A 7,500-nucleotide genomic window follows, 5' to 3' on the forward strand; every position below is an offset into this window, starting at 1 on the left:
AGCCATCTCGCCTTGTGAACCGTCATCGCCTAATCCAGGCTTCGTCAGAGCTCTTGATTTTCGGCTGGGCACCGTCCGCCATCCCAGGTCTTCAGTAAATTCCTCTGTCGGGAGCACCTGCCCTTCGACTTGCATTGCTGCCATGCCGGACGCGCGCGTCCCTCCACGTATAGGGCTACCAGACGCTGGGCCAGCTCCCGGCCAACGCGGCGCGAGCACAAAAGTCCAAATAAATTCCAAAAAAGGGTGGCCCACCTCAAAGTCAAGTATCCGCCGAATCCTCTCGTCTTCACGGATCCGATGATGTCAAATTTGCACCAGACAGTGACCAAAAAAGCCGCGGAAACATTCGCAAAAGACGGAGCCGATGTGAACGCGTCCGCTCACCTCGGCGGCCGCAGCGTCTCCCCTCGACAAGTCATAGTCATGTTGCAATCCCTTATGAGCGCAATGCGCATTCTCTTGAGCAACATGAACACCCCGTCTGCACAGAGCGCGCTGCAGGTGCTGGACACTTTGAGTCCGGTGCTTGCAGATCTAGGGTAAAACCATGGCCCGCGAGATGCTACCGTTTCGAGAGGAGGTCAAGAATTCATCTGTCTTTCAGTGGAACGCAAGGGGGCTTAAGTCGCGCATGTCCGACTTCAGACAGTATGTATTCACCAACCAGTTCCCTATCGTTGTGATTTGCGAGCCCAACCTGTCAGCTCCCATAAGACCTTGCTGCACCCACGGACAGTGCAGCAAGGTTGTTATGTTTATACGCCGCGACTTACGTTCATCACCCAGTGCCACCTGACGAAGACAACCAATACGTTTGTATAACAGTGAAGAAGAACGAGATCACGTTCACAAATCTTGGAGACTACTTATCTCCATCACCTCGTCTAGATTGCGAGCGCCTATGCGGAATTTTGAGATCGACTCCCGAGCCGTTGGTGATAACTGGCGACTTCAATGCCCACCATTACTTATGGGGAAGCACCAGGGTCAACACTAGAGGGAGACAGTTGGTGTCCCTTGCCTCTGAATACGAACTTTGCCTCTCGAATGATGGAAGTCCTACTTATCTGCGTGGACCAACGTACAGTAGTTGCCTGGACCTTACTTTCGTTTCACGTTCATTTGCCAGAAGAGTTCACTGGTTTTCGGATTTGGAAACGCGGGGTAGCGACCACATCCCTACTTACCTGAAGATTGAAGGTTTGTCTAGCTCCAAGTGCACCAGAGCCACCCAGTGCACCGACTGGCCAAAATACAAGTTAATCTTGGAGGACTGTTGTGACGGCTCACCATTCAACCTAGTGGACGCAATGAAGAGTGCACTACAGACTACCACGCGTTCGCTTTCGATGAGTTCAGCGCGCACCGATTTCGACATTGAACTCGAGAAACTTCGAGCAATTCGCCGTCGTGCGGAACGAAGATATAGACGCACAAAGTCAAATTATGATTTGAGGCTGGCTAGACGCACACAAAAGAAAATACAGCGTCACATGAACAAGCTGGCTTCGCGCCGATGGGTATCTTTTTGTGAGTCCCTGGATCCACGAAAGCCTTTGTCGCTTATATACCGAACTGTTCGTGGTCTGCATACAGCCTTCGGTCAACGCCACCCGTTTAAATCTCTGGCACTACATCTACAATGTACGGAGGTGGAAGTCGCAGAATCTTTCTCTTGAAGGATTGCCGGCGAGGCAAATTCCGCAGAAACGGAGATGGGAACGCCCGACTGCCCACTAGCTTCACGTGATCCCCGCATGGAGTGTCCATTTTCTATGGAAGAGCTAAACGCTGCGCTGGCTTTGTGTAGGCGTTCTTCAGCGCCAGGACCTGACGGCATTACCTACCGTGCTCTCTGTCACCTAGGTGATCAATCTTGGAAGGCACTATTGTTGCTGTACAATGACTCCTGGCAGACTGGTATGGTTCCACAGGAATGGAAGTCAAGTCGCCTGATTCCACTCCTCAAAGCTGGCAAGTCGCCTTTGGACATTTCCTCCTACCGCCCGATTGCGCTCGCTAGTTGTTTGGGAAAGGTAATGGAAAGGATGATCCTCACGCGTCTGGAATGGTACTTAGAATACTACGAAATCTATCCAGATGCTATGGCCGGATTCAGACGCGGTCGCTCGTCAATAAACAATGTGGTTGACTTGGTGACATACGTCCAACATCAGAAGGCCTGCAAACGATTATCTGCTTCTCTGTTTCTAGACGATAAAGGGGCTTATGCCAATGTCACCCACGAAGCCATTCTAAGCTCGTTAGAAGCAGTAGGACTTGGTGGCAAGGTGTATATGTGGGTGCACAGCTACTTGCAGAAGAGATCATTTTACGTGTAGACTGAGAATGGCCCGACACCCGGTTATTACGGTAGCCGAGGAGTTCCTCAAGGCGGAGTGCTAAGCCCGACATTGTTCAACCTGACGCTCATTAGACTAGTCGACAACCAACCAAGCAGCGTGACGCGGCTTCAACTTCGCGCTCGACTTCAGAAGGCAGCCACAGTGACATCGCGCTACCTGCGTAATCAAGGACTAGAGATCGCAAGTGAAAAGTGTGCAGTCGTGGCATTCACCAGAAAGCCAATGTCCGCTTACGGCATAACAATCAACGGCCAATGTGTGTCATCCAGCAGGAGTCACAGGTTTTTGGGAGTAATAATCGACAGAGACCTGTCTTGGACCCCTCACGTAAACTATGTGAAAAAGCGGCTGACTGCTATCTGTCACTTGTTGAGGTTCCTCGCAGGGAAAACTTGGGGAGTGTCCATACATTCTATGCTACAACTGTACCGGGTATTGTTTATTGGGTTCCTGCGATACAGCCTACCTGCAATATCCAATACCTGCAAAACTAACATTCGCACGATACAAAGCATTCAAGCTCAGGCTCTTACGATATGCCTTGGTTTATCACGCTGCTCTTCGACAGTTGAAACCATTGCCATTGCTCAGGACTACTCAATCACGACACACATCACTGTTGAGACCACGCGCACTTACCTCAGGCAATATGCCAGGAACCCTTCCCACCACCTGGCAAGCCTCGCTGCTGAAAGGCCCCGCACGACATTTAGTGCAACTGTCCATGCCCATCGCGCATCGTTTACATCAGGGTATGCGCCTGCGGAGAAGCCGGTGTTTCCTCCGTGGTGCTTGTACCTTCCATAAGTACGCCTAACAATTCCAGGACTGCAGAAGAAATCAGCTTTGCCCGCCCCAGAACTAAAACAATTGAGCCTACTTTTCTTCCATGAAACCTACAGGAACCACGTGCACATCTACACCGATAGGTCAACCACGGTGTCCAGCTGCGGTGGTGCGGTTGTCATACCAGCACGAGAAATAGCCCTAAGACTCAAAATATCCCATGTGACTACATCTACGGCGGCAGATCTTACGGCTCTGCGTTGTGCACTAGAGTACATTGATTCGGAGAGACCGAGCAAATGGGCTGTTTTCTCCGACTCGAAACCGGCATTATAGTGACTGCAGTCAGCTCTCCGACGCGGATGCCACGAACAGCTTAAGTACGAAATTCTGAAGATTCATCACCACGTCAAAGAAAAAGTCCACGATGTTGACTTTCAGTGGCTACCTGGTCATTGCGGGATCAGTGGCAATGTTTCCGCAGACAATGCTGCTCGCACATCCCATCAAGAGACCACCGTTCCAATTCCTCTTTCTAGGACAGACGCTGCAAGGCAGCTTCGTCACCTGGCACGTAGTCTCTGCTTGGCGGAGTGGAACATGCCAAATGTAAGACGTACAAGACTCCACCAAATAAACCCTACGCTGGAACTCCGACCTCCATCCGGACTTCGTCGACGTGAAGCTTTGCTTCTTTGTCGGCTTTGGTTAGGAGTTGCCTTCAGGAAGGCATACACAACATTAATTGGAGTGACCGACAGCGCGGCATGCGAGGTCTGCAGTACTGAGGAAGACATCGATCATCTGCTATGCCGCTGCCCTCGATTTGCCTCTGAAAGACGAACTCTTTCTGATGCGATGCGACCATTGGACTTTCGGCCGCTCTCCGTGCAGATGCTGCTGGAGCACCGTCCCCATCTCTCGGCGGTCCACAAGGCAGTGAAAGCACTTTTGTGCTTCTTAAGGACTACGGGCCTTTGTGAACGCCTATGACTGTTGTACAGTGCCACCGCCACATACGTGTCAGCTCATTTAGTGATCGTTTCCTTTTTTTTCTCGATGCCCCCCCTCTCTCTTTTGTCTCTCCCATCTTTCCACTCCACTTCCCTTTCCCCTGGCGCAGGGTAGCCAACCGGACTGCTGTCTGGTTAACCTCCCTGCCTTCTCCCTTTTGGGTTGCTTCCTTCCTTCCTTGTTGATGCAACGGTTGATGACAAAGAATTATGGCTGAGCCCTTTGTAATGGGTTGGAAGCTTTAAACGACCCACTATTACGTTATTCGCATTGTGTGACGCCCGGTCCTTATTTAACTCTCCCACCTCGCTTTATAACATACGTTAACGTGAGAAAGAGATAGAGAGAGGGAATTAACTTTATTGAGACCTTGAGGAAACGTATCATGGGAGCCTTATGGGCTTCCTTCGCAACCAATAGAATTGCACTTGCGAGGAACCTATAAATCATCATAATTTTTGTGAAGGGGGGAAGGAGCCATTATGCAATTTTTTGTCATTGTGCGGAGAACCGTGGTATCCGCTAAACACCTGTGAGGCGTTATGTGCACTTTGTTGATGCTGTGGCCGATGGATGGATGGATGGATGAATAAACTTTATTTCGGTCCCTCGGAACGCGCCCTAGCACGTTGCGGGCCGCTCCCACGTCGGAACAGAAAGACCAAGTCTCTCTGCTGCGTCGCGGGCCCGTTGGACTGCCCATAGTTGTGCTTCGAGTCCGGAGCTTGTAATAGCTTCTTCCCATTTTGACGGCGTGATGACTTCGCCGCCGTGTAACGCGGGACACCGCCAGAGCATATGTTCGAGATTAGCGATATCTGCGCATAATGAACATGCATTAGTTGGCTGTATTTCAGGATAGATCTTGTGCAATAGCGCGGGGTTAGGGTACGCCCCGACTTGAAGTAGCCTGAGTGTCAGAGCCTGTGGTCTGCTTAATTTTCTGTGTGGTGGAGGGTACTGTCTCCGCCCAGGTAAAAATGTTTGGTAATTTCGTTATACGAGGTGGGCGGGTCCCGATTCTCCAAAACCTCAGCGCGCCCTATGGTAGCTACGCGGTCTACTAGTCCTCGCGCAGCTATGTGGGCCGACTCATTGAGATTGGGCGGGGCTCCCTTGATCTGTCCCATGTGAGCTGGGAACCAGACGAGTGTGTGTGGCTCGATGTTCTTGTCCCGGAGGATCCGCAAGGCCGGTTCCGAGATGGTGCCCTTGGCAAATGCTCTAATCGCTGATCTCGAGTCGCTGTAAATCGTGGACCTCTTGTTGTCCAGCAAGGCTAACGCAATCGCAGCTTGCTCCGCTATTTCGGCTGCTGTCGTCCGGACCGTGTCGAGTTTGTGATTATCCCCTCGTGGTTGATGCTCACTGCCACATACGCCTTCCCCTCGGGATACCGGGCCGCGTCGACGAAGCAACAGTCCCCGGCCTGATCGTGAGCCCTTTCTAAAAGAGCCTTTGCCCTGGCCCGTCTCCTACCATCGTTATGCTCGGGGTGGACGTTTCGCGGGATGGGGACAACGGTGATTCGTCCTCGCTGTTCACGAGGAATGCTGCAGAAGCGAGACTCGATTTCCGTCGCTGGAGTCCCCAACTCCCGCAGAATGTTCCTACCGGAACGCGTGGTGGACAGCCTGGCGAATTGCGCCCTCTCCTGAGCCTCCGCAATTTCTTCCAGCGTGTTGTGCATTCCGAGACGAAACAGTCTCTCCGAGCTTGTGTACATAGGGAGCCCGAGAGCTCTCTTGATGGCCTTCCTGATTAACGTGTTGAGCTTGTCACGCTCCGCTCTCTGCCAGTTGTGCATGGCTGCAACGTAGGTAAAGTGGCACATCACAAAGGCGTGCACCAGCCTTACGAGATTATCTTCCACAAGTCCCTGTTGCCGGTTGGCAACCCTCCTTATAAGTCTGATGGCATTGTCCGTTTTTCTGGCGAGTCTTGTTACCGTCAGGTTATTGGAGCCGTTCGATTCTATAGTCATACCCAGAACCCGGAGGGAGTCCACCCTGGGGATGATGCAGCCTTCACCTGTTCTAAGAGTGATGCTGACGTCCTCTACTGGCTTCCAACCTTTCGGTTTGGGGCCCCTGCGCTTAGGCCTGTACAGCAGGAGTTCCGATTTCCGCGACGAGCACCGAAGACCAGTCGGTTTTAGGTAGTCTTCCGTGACTTCAATAGCTTCCTGTAGCACCGCCTCTATTCGTCCATCGCTGCCTCCAGTACACCATATGGTAATGTCGTCGGCATAGATCGTGTGGTTAATTCCGTCGACTTCGGACAGTCTTTTAGACAGACCGATCATGGCGAGATTAAAGAGGGTCGGGGATAAGACTGACCCTTGTGGCGTCCCTCTGAAGCCAAGCCGGACCGGGTCCGAAACTAGATCGCCCATTTTGAGAATAGCCTCTCTGTCTGTCAGGAATGATTTCGTGTAGTCGTGGAAGCACTTGCCAAGCCCGATACACGAGATCTGACTCAGCACGAAGTGGTGGAGAACGTTGTCAAATGCCCTCTCCAAGTCCAGTCCCAGTATTGCTCTTACGTCCCTTGTGTTGCGATCGATGACTTGGTCTTTGATGAGCTTCATGGCGTCTTGCGTCGAGAGGCCCGGCCTGAAGCCGATCATATTGTGGGGGTAAATGTCGCGGTCCTCCAGGTATCGGGAAACCCTGTTCAGGATGGCATGTTCAGCCACCTTACCCACGCACGACGTGAGCGAGATGGGCCGGAGGTTGTCGAGGCTGGGAGGTTTGCCCGGTTTCGGGATGAGGATAGTGGTGGCCGTCTTCCACATCTCCGGGACTCTACCACTCCTCCACGCCTGGTTGATGGCATCCGTCAGGTACTCCACCGACCTGTCATCCAAGTTTCTCAAGGCCTTGTTCGTGATCTTATCTGGACCCGGGGCCGACCTGCCGTTTAGGTCGTGCATGGCCTGTCGGATCTCCTCGATTCCAAATTCCGCGTCCAGTTCCGGGTTAGCGCCCCCCGCATAGTCAGGGGCGGGAGGTGGCGGGCCGGAGGCGATTGGTAGGTACTTCCCAACCAGTTCTGCCAGTACCTGATTGTCCGACGATCCTTGCCTAGCTGCATGAAGTATGCGAGTCAGTGTACATCTCTGGTTCGATTTGGTGTTGTTCTCGTTCAGCAGGTGCTTTAGGAGGTTCCAAGGGCCTCCCCTCCGCATCTGTCCGTCTACCGAATTGCAAACCTCGTCCCATTGCTGCTTAGAAAGGACCTTACAGTGTTCCTCAATGCTTCTGTTGACCTCGGCTGGCCGATGACGATGAAGAATTATGACAGGGGCCTTTGTAATGGGTTGGAAGCA

Source organism: Rhipicephalus sanguineus, unplaced genomic scaffold (genome assembly GCF_013339695.2).
Source record: "Rhipicephalus sanguineus isolate Rsan-2018 unplaced genomic scaffold, BIME_Rsan_1.4 Seq9414, whole genome shotgun sequence".
In the NCBI taxonomy this organism is placed as follows: domain Eukaryota; kingdom Metazoa; phylum Arthropoda; class Arachnida; order Ixodida; family Ixodidae; genus Rhipicephalus; species Rhipicephalus sanguineus.